This window comes from Carassius auratus, chromosome 22, assembly GCF_003368295.1.
Source record: "Carassius auratus strain Wakin chromosome 22, ASM336829v1, whole genome shotgun sequence".
NCBI classification, from domain to species: domain Eukaryota; kingdom Metazoa; phylum Chordata; class Actinopteri; order Cypriniformes; family Cyprinidae; genus Carassius; species Carassius auratus.
Genome location: NC_039264.1, coordinates 12,647,628 through 12,663,671, shown reverse-complemented (window position 1 = coordinate 12,663,671; position 16,044 = coordinate 12,647,628). Strand labels below are relative to the sequence as shown.

Genomic DNA, 16,044 nt, shown 5'->3' with positions numbered 1-16,044 from the left:
GTAAACAACACTGAAGGGATTATTTCCCTCACTTCAATCTATATATATATATATATATATATGTCTATATAGACCCATACACTAATACAAAATTACTAACTTAAAGGTTAACTATTAGTCAAGTCTGCTTTGTTGTCAATTCTTCCATATGTACAGTACATACATACAGAGAATCGAAGACCCCCGGTGCATACAGATAACATTAACAGTACAGCCTAAAAATCTAGGTCAAATATAAAATGTAGACACAACTGTACAATAAGGGAATGTAAAGAAGACATAATCAAGTTAAATAAAGCGGCACAAGGCAGATCGAGTGCAAATCAGTGAGGTGAACAAACAGTGCAGATAAAAAGATTTTTAGTGCAAAAAGAAGCTTACTCAGTCTGATTAAATTGACAAAGGGCTCAAGAGCAGTTATTTTATTTAACTGACAGGTGAGTTGGTAGAATGACGCCAGTTCGATTAGCAACTTTTAATAAATAAATAAATAACTACACAAACGGCCTTTGACAATACTACTGACCTCGGACCAAAGAGTTAAGTAAATTAAGCCTAATACCAGCAATGAATCGCAAAAGTATGGAGGAAAGTGATCATGTATTTTCATGTAACGACTCGCAAATCCTTTATTATTTTGGATTGGCAACTACATAAACACATAGTAATGCATAGCGTAAAGCTACATTTAAAAGCATCCAACTAGACTCGTTGTTAAATGTTAAACACGATACAACTAACGTTACACAAATATGCCGCAAGTTGTGCCGCCTTGCCGTCAAGTGTTTTAGTAGGTACCGATAGTGTAGGAAAACAGTGACGTTTTCTTCTACGTAATTACGCGCATGCGTAGAACGGATCGTGCAGGTGGAACGGATCGTGTACCGACAGACACTTCTCTATCCCATGAGGCACCGGGAGAGGGCTCGTCATACTCATATTCGAAAATAACGGAAAATCGGAGGATCGTGACGCTGCTGTTTTGAAGTGTAAGTACCTTATGGATAAACGCTGTTCATTGTGGTTAAAGTGTACTTGTTTAACATAATCCAAGTAAACGACTGATTTGTTAAAGCTTTACACATTGTAAACTGATGAGACTACTTTGTAAATTGAGTTTAAAAATGTTTAATAATCATTATCGATCAGAGGCTGTGCCTCAGCTTGTTAAGGCTGCTTTATACAGACGGCTCGTTAAGTAATTTAATGATATAAAATTACAAAATTTTAAGTAATTGAAACGAGTTAATTTACATTTTACTAGTGTTGATATTTTGATTAAAAAAAATGTTGGATAACTTACAAGGCAAACTATTGTTAATAGTTTGCATCAGTTTGATCATAAATCGTCAGTAATGTGTGAATCCTGTTCTGATGTTACAGAGACTGATGAACACAATCTTGTTCTCATCCACTGATGAAACCCTATTCACTGGAAAGCATAATTCAGTAAGTATATAAATTAAAATTAATCTTAACTACACACACTCTTTACATGTATTTATGTTAGGATCATCACTGATTTATGCTTTGTTTTTTATATTATAATATGAATTTCCAGGTATTTCCAGTTGCTATTTTGTCAGTTGCAAAGTACTTAATAGCAAATAACTTTTAAAGCAGTTGTGTGCACTGATTTTGTAGCAGTTTCCAGTTGTTTTTTTAACATCTGAAGAATGTTGTCTTGAGAATGGGTGCCACACTTTAGAGAAATACCCATACAAATTATTCTCTTTATGTATTTATTTATTTTTCATTTCTACATGGATAAGAGCACAAAGCTTCAGACAAAACCACATTAACATAAAGTAGTATAATAGAGCTTAAAGCAACAGCAAAAGGGAATTTCTTAAGACGTTTCTATAATAATGTCAGGAAAATAAACTTCAGCAGCTTCATTTCAGTAACTGTAGATGAGGACTTTAAATTTGGGAATCAAAAATGAGTGAAAAAAAGTGGAATTCAAAAATATAACCCAGGGATAAAGTAATACATATTTTAAAATTAAACTTGTTGTAAATATGTTGGTATGATATGTTAGATTTTCAAATTGTAAAAATTTCATTTTCAACTGTAATATGAATTCCCAGTTATGAGTGTAATATATTTGTGTATATATAAATACACACACGTTTAAATTTAAATACTTACATGTGTATTTATACATATTTATGTGATTTTATAGTATTTATATTTCTTAAATAACTAATATATGTATATCTTGATTTGACAGTCTTAAAATGACCTTCACAACTTACACAAGCTTAAACAATAGCACTATGAGAACATGAACTGATTCACAGAGTCTTAACCTGTTCGACTGTCCTACAGGTAATCTGCTCTTGAAGAGCTGCACACGGTCGTCTGCTGTGACACAGCTGTGGTCCATTTGACCAGCACATGCTCTTCTGTGCTGACTTCTGTGTTTTGGGGTTCCAGTGTATCATCGTCATGATCCTCCACAACTTCTGGATCAGCAATGTCCTCACTCACAGCAATGTTGTGGAGCACTGCACAGCATGCAACAACATCTGCACAAAGCAGAACTCACTTCCAGGGCCTTGAAGAAGAAGATGGAGCACAGCTGGTCTTCATCATCTGAAGGCTCTCTCAACAATGTTCTGTGCACGAGCATCATTGGTGTTGAATCAAAGCTGTGCAGGATTGTGTTCAGACTCTCTGTCTGCTGTGATGAGGCAGATGAACACTCACACAAGGACACACACACCATCTCCCAGGATGTGTTTTCCTGCAGGTGGATAGGCCTCCAGAGTTCTTCAGCACCCTGGCATCATACACAGATACTCAACAAAGATATCAAGGTACTTACCATGGTGGTGACCTGCAGCTGAACAGAATGAAACCACTTCCTGTTGAAATAACATTGGGCTTCACTTGCTGGAGGTTCAGTTTGTATGTGACAGCAATCTATTGTTCCAGCTACCAGAAGAAAAGCTGCTTCCACTGCCTCCAGGTCATCTGTGGTGGAGAAGGCAATCAGCCTCCTCAAAATCCCCATGACAGACCTGACCTGCTCATTCTGTGCACAATGTTATGCAGCTCTTGGATGTCGAAGGCCAGTGACAGCAGCCTGTATGATGCTGTTCACAGTCTGTAAATATGTAGTTTTTGTTTTTTAGAATAAAATTTCAATAGGTTACACATTTTTTTGCTGATATATCTATATCTAACTATATATATTTATATATGTGTGTATATTGTCTATAATGTATATATTATGTATGTATTTATGTATATATTGTGATGTGTGTATTTATGTGTATATGTGTGTGTGTGTGTATTTGCCTAAGCATTCATTCAAGTTTATTAATTTATGTTCGTTTTGTGTAATTTTATTTGTATTTATTTATTACAATAAATTACTTTATATCCTTACATAAAATCAGTCTGTCATTCTGTTCACAGCTGTAGCTGCTGTTATTCTGAGGTAGAAAATTAAAAGCTAAATTTATATTTAGTAAAGGATTTACAAGCTGTCAACGAAGGCATGATCTGCGAACAGCTGACCGACGCCTGCTTTGAATTGTTAATTCAAACGACATAAAAACGCAGACGAAAGCGGTAAGAAAAACGAAAAACATCACCGATGTTCGCTCAGTAGATTGGGCTCTTTAAATTTACGCGCTGTTGTGACGACGTATGTCACGTGACAATGTCAACATGGCGGATGTAGTACGTCCGAATTCCATTCATACTACCCACATTCATACTATATAGAACGTACTTTTCTAACGGTCGAGTAGTACGTTCAAATTCAAATGTAGTACCCAGTACGCAGTATTCGATTTCGGACGCAGCTAAAGTGTTACTGCAGGATATTTTGTCGTATGTGGAAGTAAACTACACAAAGAGAGAAAAACACAGTGAGTATCACGATTACCGGATGATGCCAATAATGCACTGTTAAGTGCGGTTGCCAATAAAACGAAAGAAGAAGAAGAAGAAGAAGAAGAGTATCACGATTTTATAATCATATTTGATAGCCAAAATTGATCCTGACTGGTGAAATACAACAATATGTAGTGTCAGATGTAAGTAATAATTGACGACGGGCCGTTAAATTCGCGCCGTGACCGCATCATCACCTCGAGTGTGCATTATCTTTCTAATAATTCAACGGTCCGGGGTAAGTTATTCCGCGTATACCACGGTTACCACACCGCAAGACATCGATCAGATGATATAATTAAAGGGATTCGTCTGGTTTTTGTAACGTTACTTAAATCGCTATAGAGATCGGGATCGTTGCGTCACGTCGCAATGCATTGTGGGAATCGCGGTACAGAAGTAGATGTACGTCTGCATGGCGCGGGTTACTGACGTCATCACCACCGCTAGATTTTTCAAAAACAAATCAACGGCTACGTCCGAAATCGAATACTTCTCTACTATATAGTATGGAAAAAGCAGTATGCGACAAATTAGTATGTTTGAATCTTTTGCGTTCATAAAAGAGTAGGCGAGTACTGCAATAACTCTCGCAAGATTCAGTTGTACGTATACTTCATTTGCGTTCTAATATGCCTACTCACCTACTATATAGTAGGGAAAAAGAGTATGTGAAGAAAGAAGTACGTTCGAAACCTAGAACCATAAAACAGGCGAATAATCCCCGGATGTCCTACTGCTTCAGTCAAGATTCTGAAGGGTTCGTTGATGGATACTTTTCAATCCCAGAATACCACGCGGAAAGCATAAATCGTCATCGAACGTGAAGGAGAGCAGCGTAGAGGGTGTTTACAAAGGTGAGTATTATAAAACAAAACACAGTTCCCATGTGATAAAATCGTATTTGTTGAGCTACTGTAGAGTACACTGTTGATTTGTTAAGGTGTAAAGATGCTAGCCAGTAACATCATAGTATATTTGTGATGAAAAACAACATCAAAACATGTTTTATTATGTAAAGCAAACAGCGGATCTCCAGTAAGCATATGTACGTCTCCAAAGTGGATTTGCATGAACCATATACATCTTAAATACGATTAATTGTCTGTTTAATATGAGACAGAGAAATGTTCGAAGAGAACTTCAAAAGAGCAAATCACATGAACAGACATTTGAGTGAGATATGTGTGTGTTATTATGTAGAATCAACTGTCTACACTGCTTTAGATGAAATGTAAATAAATAAATCTACATTAAGTAGATTTGCTTAATTTGCTGCCATCAAAGACTCTGAGTGAGTACACTACAGTCATCAATAAAACTATTTTTTTTTTACAAATTTAAATTTGTAGTTTATTAATAAACAGTTATTACAGCACTTTTCTGATTCTTGTTTGCTGTACATTTGATGCCGATCTTTTGTGGTGGAGCAGGTGACAGCAGCATCTGTGGAAAAAAACCTGAAAGCAAAATATAAAGTAAGATCATTCTGTTACTTCTAATACAGAAATGAAGTGACACTGTGCTGTTAAAATGACTGCTTTTGTTTTGTGTTTGTGCATCTTTAGAGGATCTGAAATGTCTGCAGAGTGCTGTGTTTACTGAGGATGGAGAAGATGGAGTGCCATGGGTGAAATACTCCATCACTGCATCTCCTCTTGTTTTCTCATCAGGACCAGATGCTGCTGTGGTCTCTTCATCTTCAGTGACCCCAGAGCCAGCGAGAGCATCTAGAGAAAGACCAAAAGACACTGAGGATGTGATTTTGGTCAAGTTTGTTCTGCTGATTTATGTTCATACAACATCAGTCAATAAAGCCTGAGTTTCAGGAGTTTCAGAAGTTTCTAAAGTATCATCAAATAATGTCATGAAGAATCTGAAAGTCAGACTCCATTGACTGATACTGTATGGACACAAACCAGCAGGAGAAACTTGACCAAAATCATTTTTTGTGTTCGGACAAGGATTGAACAGAATGGAGGCAAGTCATTAATGACTGAATTTATGTTTAGATGACCTGACCCTTTAAATCCCCAAATAGAAACTGTATTAAATGTATGCGTGCATTAATATTATAGTAGAACATTGAAGAAAAAAGCTTTAAGAAATAAGCAGCTTTATTAAGCATTTTTCTGCCCAAGACACAAAAAAAGCATTCAAAAAATTCACATTTACATTAATTTGCCAGACACTTTTATCTGAAGTGACTTACAGTGCTGTTATTACAGGATCTCAATCCCTCTGGAGTCACCGGGAGTAAAAACACTGGTGGAGATTGATCCAGAAACCTTCTGCTCACCAGTTCAGTTCACTACACCACAGAAATAATGAAGCTATAGCAAATTAACATGCAATTGTAAAAATATAAAATTAAATTCAGCAATAAATAGAATGCTGACACCATAATATAAAGTGTTTTACTCTGTGTAAATGTTTTCCAAGTAGTGGTGCTCATGGTGAGCAGACACAGATGTTTGGAGCAGACAGCAGCAGTGAGATCATCCCGCACACGTTCTCCTGCTCTTGTTCAGGGTTGTGTGGTTCAGGATCTTCATCATGGTCTTCCTCATCCTCTCTGCACTCAGACAAGGACTCGATGTCCCTCTCTCATCATGATCAGATTCAGTCTGACTGCAGCAGACCTGATGGACGGATGTGGGTTCACCGTCTGTAAACATTCAAGAACAGAACAATGTCTGAATAAAGCTTTATTTCATCGGTTGTTGACTTGTGTTTATTTATTGTGACGGTTACTTTTTATTTATTATTTTACTTGTTTATTCATGTCTCCTGTTGTTGTCAGTAAATAAAATATTGCCTAATTGTTTCATTATCATATACATTAATTCATTACTTGACTGAATATTTAGATGTATTCATCTTAGCTGCATTTGTTTAGTGTGAAGTTATGCATAGATATGGAAAAAAAGCAAATTACAATTTGTTTATAATTATTAGTCACCATTTATCATTATTATTGTTGATAAGTGTTGGGGTGGGTTAGAAATGTTTTCTGAGGTAATCTTAATTTCTAAGTAGTAATACTTACATTTTCAAGTGTAAAATCAACATTCTTCTCCAAAGACGAGATCTTCAAGCCCCTGATCATAGTCTTATTTGTGCAGATATTACAAATACTGCAAAACCTGAGGAAAACCGTATGAGGTAGGGTTGTGGAGTTATTGATGCTATGAAGGGTTTAATCTTCAAGGATTAAACTGTAGGTCATTTCAATAGAGTTAAAACAAAAACAACACAAATAAATTGGTTAAACTACACTAACAATAAAAGGGCATTTGTGTATTCAACAAGACCACAAAAAGGAGCAAATTGCATCAACATCAAAATATTTAGGTAGTAAATATTAAACCTGTAGCAGTCAGTCATATATTTGAAGTTGTTGCGCTTGTTATAACGTCATAGGTCACATGAAAACGTAAACATGGCGGAATTCATTCATACTCAACGAGATTTGGCTGTAGAGTACGTACTCTTAGCGCTCGTTAAGTATTAGTACCTACTCGTTAAGTATGCGATTTCGGACGCAGCCAACGTCTCTTAACACGGTTAGTCGCACTAGCTGTTCTTAAGTTAGTCAAAGGTTGTATATGTTAACATTAGTTAATGCACTATGAAGTGAACTAACAAGAACAAACAACGAACAGTTATATTTTTATTAACTAACAAAGTTTAATAAATACTGTATCATTTGTATTGCTCATAGTTAATGTTAGTTAATACATCAGTGTCAACAAACCTTATCAATCTTATTGTAAAGTGTTACACTAGAAAACTAAGTTTTGCCTGATAGAGAAAAACATATGGTTGAAAAAAAAAAAACACTAAATTATCAAATTAAAACATTAGTCAGAAGAGTTTAGTAACCTTATGTTAGGTGACCTAAGCAAACAGACACAGCATTATCCACTACAACATTTATTTAGCTTTCAGTTTCAGTTGCCAAATAAAGTAAAATATAGATAGATAGATAAACCACTCATTCATTCATTCATTCATTCTGTAGTAGCAGTCCATAGAACAGAATCCAGGAAACTCTTTGTCTGAATAGAAAGCTGTGAAGATGCCCTTCTTTCCAAGACCACAGTATCTACAGCATCACACATCTGCTGAGCTCCAGCTCCACTCTGTGTGTCTTCCTCACATCTGGACTGACAGACTTCCAGTCAACCATACCTACACAAGAGAAAAACAAATGTTGAGAGAATCAAACAAGAAGTAACCAATATGTAGAATAAAATATCAAATAAAAAAAGACTGCAAGTGTTGTCACTAATGGAAGCGCAAGAGTCCTAGAGTGCAAGTCTACAGCCAGACCCTTCTCCATTATATTATAATACAACTGCTGACTCTTCACTGAGACAGTCATGTTTGTTACCAAAAGGACCAAAAATGAAGTTCATATACTTCCTGTTCATGTTTTCTAAAAGAATGGAATCACAAAAAAGTTGACTGGCACTCATCTATAGCACGGGTTATACTAATATTTGTTCCATGTGCATGTACAACTCCAACATGTTAAGTTAACTTCAAAAGACTGAATGTGTTTCGAGTGCACTTTGTGCAATGGTACAGTCAAGGCATGAGGATCTAATACAAAAGGCTAATCATTCAGAGGAAAGTCACTGGCAGCGCTTTTCTCATCTTCTAATGTTGAGAATGTGCCTCTGAAGGAAAGTCAGTGTCTTTCTCAGGTGTGGTGGATATGCAATGTTGAAAGCAGAATACATCCAGAAGGCTTCATCAAGACTACAAAACTCATTTTGTAGCACGTTCACATTCCCAGATCTTTTCCCATCCCTTCTCCCGTCTAGTCTAAAACCGTGACCGTGTTGACTGTCACTTTATGTTCGAAAATCTATTGCAAAAATTAACCAACACAAGTTTTGAAAATGAAAATACCGACCTTCTCTAGGAGCACGGCCAGGTTTTTTGTTTTTTTTTAAACGCATCACAGCAGCTGCAGCTTTGGACACACGCATAACAGCAAATAATACTTCTGCAAAATGTTTCTATTTATACAACAGAAATGTGAATTCTGCCTGTATTCGGAGTCTCATGCATACAGATACAGATCCGGGCTAGAATCGCCTATGCAATTTGTTGTTGATATTTCTAATCGTAAACACAGCCATGTTGAAGCCTGCAGTAAATGTGTTGTATTATGGCAGTTAGGGCTGTAGCTATCGAATATTTTAGTAATCGAGTATTCTACCAAAAATTCCATCGATTAATCGAGTAATCAGATAAAATGTGTTTTTGCTTAATTAAAGAGCAATATTAATTATGCAAGAGAAAATATTTTTTAAATGCATAGAATGCAATGCATACATAAAAATAAAGTTTAATTATTACCCATTGTTTCTCTGTCTGTACTTGTACTGTGAACAATGACAATAAAGTTGACAAATGAATTAAGTGCATTTAAGTGGCGTTCAGTTGGGTTTTTAAATAAATATTATATATTTATAAATAAAATACATTAATCTTTTAATTATTGAAAATTAAGCAAACTTTTTTTTTTGGTAAACAAAGGGGATTTACTATTCAAAATAAAACATGGAAGAAATCTTGTGTGATTAAACCTTAAAAAAAAAAAAAAGTTTCTGGAGATGTTGTTCATGTGTTCACATTCTTATTTAGTGAGACAGCAGACGCTGCCTTCGGAGGATGCATTCCAAGGTAGTAAGGCATTAAGGCACGTCCGAATTCAAAGTTAGCTTCACTTCCTGTCTCCTGAGATGCCTTCATCTGGCCGATTTCTGAAGACACAACACTTTGCAGTATGCGATCTCAGACACAGCGTTTGTGTCTCCTTCCGCTTTGTGGGTGAAGTAAACGCGTTGTCACATAAAAAAAATAATTGCGAAAGAACCTGACGTGAGATTTAAACTATATTAAAAGAGGCTTCGAGGCAGAGGAATTTGCCTCGATCGTTTTTTTTAATCGAGTTACTCTAGTTACTCGAGGAATCGTTTCAGCCCTAATGGCAGTCCACTCTGCTTATTGTTTTTCAAAAATGTTGCACACCTCTTTGTCATTGTGCACATAACTTCACGCCAATAAATCATCAGAAATATTGGTCTTTACCAATATATTCAATCTTTACATTCGTCCTGCCCTTTTTCCAAAAAAAAATTGGCCTAATGGGCATACTGACATACTTTATGTAGGTTCTGCACAAGCAATTGCGATATTAAATAATGTATATTAAAAATGTAAATTTACACAAACACACACACACAAATATATATATATATATATATATATATATATATATATATATATATATATATATATATATTAAGGGTGTAACTGTACGTGTATTCGTACCGGACCGTTTCGGTACAGGGCTTTCGATACGATGCACGTGTGTACCGAATGACCGAATGCGATATTTTGTGTGCGGAAACGAACTAACATATTAAGTGGCGGAAGTCTCCGTGTTCAGCGCAAATCCCGTCCTGCAGCTGATTCTAAGGCCGGTGACACACTGGAAGCGTGGCGTGAGTGTGGCTGGCGTTTCTGCTGCGTGTCAGGAGCGTGGCGGCTGCCTCAGGTTTTCTGTGTCTTTTACACACCAGAATCGTGCCTGACGCGGCGCTGGTGCGCTACTGCTACTGTACGTGACACAGAGGGAGGCCGCCAACAGACTAGTGATGGGAAGTTCGATTCTTTTCCGCGAACCGGTTCTTTCGGACGGTTCGATTCAATAAACCGGTTGAAAAAACCGGTTCATCGGTTCTTTCACGCTCGACGTAATGACGTCATTGGCGATGACGTAATGGCGTCACGTCTATCAAACATTCAAATATATAAAGTCAGTAATCATAACTTTAGTCAGTTAAAACCTCATAATCATGAAAAGTTTACATTTGAGTTTTGCAACAACACCTAAATACAGTAACAGCAATAATGTGCATATGAGGTTTAAGTCTTGAAGATATAAAGTAAATAAATTAGGTGTCATCAGCGCAGAAACCATGATCCACTGCGATGTATTTGTTATTAAATTAACTTACGTTTCGCCAGATTGCCCTTCATCCAAGCCCTCAAAATACCCGCTCATAACTACTAGTACAGAATCAGAATCAATCACCAAAAGAATCCCTTCGGTTCAGAGACATGCTGTGAGTCAGTTGGCTTCACGCTGAATCGCGCATGCGCAGTATCATCAGTTCATCGGTTCTCAATTCGGACGCGTCCGACAGAAACGATTCTCGGTTGAGTGTACTGATGATCCGAAAACTGATGCAACCGGTTCTTGACTCGAGAACGAGAATCGCTCTAACCGGCACGTGCTGCAGTTCAGTGTCATCAGCTGCTCTACTTGTGTTCATGTTCTGTTTACTACAAACTCAATTTGTGAATGTCATCATTAACTATAAATACAGTACAGATATCTCATAAATCATCCCTTATTCCTATTAAACATAAGAGTCTTTAGAGTCTTAATTATTGTCCAACTTCCCTGAAAACCCATTTGGCCTATACATTATACAATATACAGATTGGAAACATTAATCTAAAAAAAAATAATTTAAAAAAAATCAAAATAAAATATAGTTACTTTATCACACTTTCCGATGTTTAACAAAATACTTACAAAATTACACGCATGCGCAGTATCATCAGTTCATCGGTTCTCAATTCGGACGCGTCCGACAGAAACGATTCTCGGTTGAGTGTACTGGTGATCCGAAAACCGAAGCAACCGGTTCTTGACTCGAGAACGAGAATCAGCTCATCGGTTCTCAAATCGGACGCGTCCGACAGAAACGATTCTCGGTTGAGTGTACTGGTGATCCGAACACCGAAGCAACCGGTTCTTGACTCGAGAACGAGAACTGCTCCAGCAGTGGGCGTGTTTGTTCATTATCTGGCTCGGCTCGGTGTTCATCTTCAGTTCGGTCTTCACAGCATTTCATTCAGTGTACTGTTTGAGTAAATGGATTACCCCGGGATATTGGTTTATTCTGACTCAGAGGGAGTCACGTTAAAAAAGTTAACAGCTTAAGTAATTTGTGGATTTATGCTTATTGGAGACGTGAACCGTTTCAAACGATTCAGTTCGATTTGGTGAACTGGTTCAACCGGTTCACTAAGAAGAACCGGTTAAATTGAACGATTCGTTCACGAATCGGCCATCACTACAACAGACCAGGATCTTGTCTTCATGACAATAATATCTATACTTAATGTTGAGCATAAATATAAAGCCTACTGATAAAGGACACCGTCAGCTGTATTGACGGCAAAATAGACTATGTTTCAACTAGGAAAAAAACGATTGTAATTCAAACGCAGCTCCCGTTGGCATTTAAACAGACCTTTGCTCTTAATTCCGATCGGTCTAACCCAATAACGAAATCTGAGCAGGTCTACAAGCTGGGATTGGTAATGCTGCACTGTAATCATAGTTATTTATTTATATTTTTCATTACATTTAATATTATATTTATATTATATTATATATTTTATTTCCTATTCTTTTTTTATTTTATATATGTTTTATTAAAAAGTATTTTAAAAAAGTGTAAACAAATTGTAAAAAACACCTGCAGTTTAATGTTTGCATTTCTTTCACTTACTGTACCGAAAATGAACCGAATCATGACTTTAAAACCGAGGTACGTACCGAACCATGATTTTTGCTTACCGTTACAACCCAAATATATATATATATATAAGTAAAACTCCTTTCACAAATGAGAAACCTTTTGGCACGCTCAGTGCTCCAGGCTGCAGCTACCCCTGTCTCAACTGCGTGACCATTATTACAGTTAACTATGCAAAGTGATGTGGAACTGTAATGCAATCAAGAGAGCTGCCTGGAACTACGTTCACCGTGTGTTTCCCAGAAAATAATTGCACACCTCAGAATGTTCATCAGCCAATCAGATTCAAGCATTCAGCGGCCCCGTAGTATAAATTTGTTTAAATGACATTAGGAGAGAGTCTTTCAGAGTCTGTAAATCGTCAGATTCCACTTTTACTTTAATTTGAACACAAGTGCTTGTCTGAAATTGTTATGCAGTTTGTGAATAATTTGATTCTGTGTAAATAATGTCAGGATGAAATAGTGTTTCGTGTGTGCATGTCACTGCTGTGGACTGATTGTTGATACAGAGGTGGATTTGAGGAAAATTAACTGAGATGATTCATACCTGACTCTGTGTATCAACATCTGGATCTGCTTTTAGATGAAACCATGGCCTCCAGAATGAATCTCTCTGAAGAACATGAAACAAAGATAAAGACAGTCAAGAGGTGAGAAAACCTGAAATGTTTCACATTGTTAATGCTCAGAAACAATAAATGCAAACTACATTAACATGTTCATTTAATAGTGAGTCAGATTTACCTGAACACATGGATGTGTCTGTGAGGAAAAACCTACTGGTGGATCTTTCAGATCTCTGCAGAGATCCAGGTGAGATATTATGAGTGTCATATACACTTCAGGTGTGGTGTGTTATAGACATTCACCAGGTGTCCCTGTTGCTGCTGGATGTTTATGTGTCTGCCTGTATCTATATGTTTATATTAGGGGTGCACCAATCAAGTAGGCCGATAGTTAATGCGCATCTCGTCAGTAAAGCCGGTTCTCTAATCATACTACACAGAGCCGTTGTTAACTGAGAAGATATGCAAATAAACGCTGAAAATGAACGTGGATTTGTGCATCTTCTCAGTTAACAATGGCTCTGTGTAATAACAGCGGCCCTATGTGAAATCACGCACCTGAGGGAATTTACCGCTGATTAGAGAACGTCTTGGTTACGTAGGTAACCCTCGTTCCCTGAAGGAGGGAACGGAGACGTTACAAATGGGATCTCACCCAGTCACCTTCGAGTGGTACAAAACGAGCCAATGGTACAAAAAGTACCTTGGTCAGCGGAATTTGCATCGTGAGCTCCGTCCCGCAGTGCGGGTATATATAAGGAGTATCGCGAGCAACTCGCATTCAAGTCTTCGCTGAGGAGCCGAGCCAGTGACCCAGCCCCCACCCTTAGGGGGCATGGCAGGTCTCGAGCCTGATAAGCCAGGACTAGGAATAGCATCCACTATCCAGTGGGATAACCTCTGCTTGGAGACAGCCTTTCCCTTCTGCTGGCCTCCGTAACAGACAAAGAGCTGGTCTGAGGTCCTAAGGCACCGAGTTCTGTCCGTGTAGGTGCGGAGCGCACGTACTGGACAGAACAGCGCCAGGGCTGGGTCTGCCTTCTCCAGGGGCATCGCTTGCAAGTTCACCACCTGATTCCTAAAAGGAGTGGTGGGAACTTTGGGCACGTACCCAGGCCGGGGTCTCAAGATAACGTGAGAGTTAGCCGGCCGAATTCCAGGCACGCTTTGTCAAAAATGCCTGCAGGTCCCCGACCCTCTTCACCGAAGCCAAAGCCGTCAGGAGCACAGTTTTCAAAGATAAAAACTTTAGCTCTACTGAGAGCAAGGGTTCGAAGGGAGCTCTCTGCAGTGCTGATAGAACCACTGCGAGGTCCCAAGAGGGGACTTGCTGAGGGCGAGGTGGATTGAGCCTCCTTGGTCCTCTCAGGAGACTGATGATCAGATCGTGCCTCCCAAGAGACTTACCTTCAACAGGGTCATGGTAAGCCAAAATGGCAGCCACATAGACCTTGAGGGTGGAAGGAGACAGCCTTCATTCCAACCCCTCCTGAAGGAAGGAAAGCACTGACCCAATCGGGCATTTCCAGGGGTCCTCACGCCATGAAGAACACCAAGTGACGAAGAGGTTCCACTTCAGCGCATAGGCATGTCTGGTGGACATGGCTCTAGCTGAAGTGATGGTAGCTACCACCTGTGAGCCATCCAGAACCCACACATGTAGGTTCCACAGATCGGGACGTGGGTGCCAGAGGGAGCCCCGTCTCAGAGAAAGAAGGTCCTTCCTCAGAGGAATTGGCCAGTAAGGGGCTGTCGTGAGGAGTACAAGTTCGGGGAACCAGGTCCGGCCGTGCCAAAAAGGCGCAGCCATGAGGACCTGCTCCTCGTCCTCCCTGATCTTGCACAACGTCTGTGCAAGAAGGCTTAATGGGGGAAACGCATACTTGCGCAGGCCCAGCGGCCAGCTGTGTGCCAGGGCATCCGTGCCGAGGGTGCCCTCGGTCAGGGAGTAAAACAACTGGCATTGGGAATTTTCTGGAGAGGCAAACAGGTCTACCTGAGCGTCCCCGGAGTGTTCCCAAATCAGCTGAACCGACTGGGGGTGGAGTCTCCATTCCCCGGGGCGAGACTGCTGCCGTGAGACCTCGTCAGCTGCACAATTGAGCCTGGCCCTAATGTGAATGGCACAAAGCGACCTCAGATGCTTGTGACTCCACAGGAGGAGATGGCGAGCGAGTTGCGACATGCGGCGGGAGCGTAGACCACCCTGACGGCTGATGTATGCTACGGTCGCAGTGTTGTCCGTACAGACCAGAACGTGCTTGTCCTTCAGCAGGGCCCTGAAGCAGTGCAGAGCAAGACGTACTGCTAGCAACTCAAGGCAATTGACATGCCACTGAAGTCGGGGTCCTGTCCAGGAGCCTGACGCAGTATGCCCATTGCAAATGGCACCCCGTGGCAGAGGCATCTGTTGATAAAACAACATGTCTGGACACCAGTTTTAGGGGCACGCCGGCCCGTAGAAACGAGGGGTCCAACCACGGGGTGAAGTATCGGCGGCAAGCCGGAGTGATGGTCACTCGGAGCGTGCCCTGTTGCCATGCCCATCTCGGGACTCGGTCATGAAGCCAGTGCTGAAGCGGTCTCATATGGAGTAGCCTGAGCGGTATGACCGCCGCCGCAGACGCCATATGCCCCAGGAGCCTCTGAAACAGTTTCAGTGGAACCGCTCTCTTGCCCTCGAATTTTCTCAGGCAATTCAGCAGTGACTGCGCGCATTCGTTCGTAAGCTGCGCAAACATGGCGACCGAGTTTATTTCCATACCGAGAAAAGAGATCCTCTGCACAGGGGAGAGCTTGCTCTTTTCCCAGTTGACCTGAAGACCCAGTCGAGCGAGTTGTCTGAGCACCAGGTCCCTGCGCTCGCACAAACGCTCTCGAGAGTGAGCTAGGATCAGCCAGTCGTTGAGGTAGTTGAGGATACGGACACCT

General features: G+C 39.7%; 3 long non-coding RNA genes across 3 annotated transcripts in view; all 3 read left to right on the top strand.

Moving 5' to 3' along the window:
* The window catches only part of LOC113039742 (uncharacterized), a 3,515-nt gene extending 278 nt beyond the window's left edge, over positions 1-3,237 (top strand). The window contains exons 1-3 of the long non-coding RNA XR_003275064.1: positions 1-989; positions 1,384-1,449; positions 2,332-3,237. The exon at positions 1-989 is cut by the window's left edge and continues 278 nt beyond it. This is a non-coding gene — a long non-coding RNA (uncharacterized LOC113039742). The remainder of the gene's footprint in view (positions 990-1,383; positions 1,450-2,331) is intronic.
* A 1,395-nt stretch (positions 3,238-4,632) lies between these two features.
* LOC113039739 (uncharacterized) lies at positions 4,633-5,604 on the top strand. The gene is made up of 3 exons (XR_003275062.1): positions 4,633-4,766; positions 5,343-5,387; positions 5,478-5,604. It is a non-coding gene; the product is annotated as an uncharacterized LOC113039739 (long non-coding RNA).
* A 531-nt stretch (positions 5,605-6,135) lies between these two features.
* LOC113039741 (uncharacterized) lies at positions 6,136-6,630 on the top strand. The gene is made up of 2 exons (XR_003275063.1): positions 6,136-6,210; positions 6,355-6,630. It is a non-coding gene; the product is annotated as an uncharacterized LOC113039741 (long non-coding RNA).
* Positions 6,631-16,044: the final 9,414 nt, after the last annotated feature.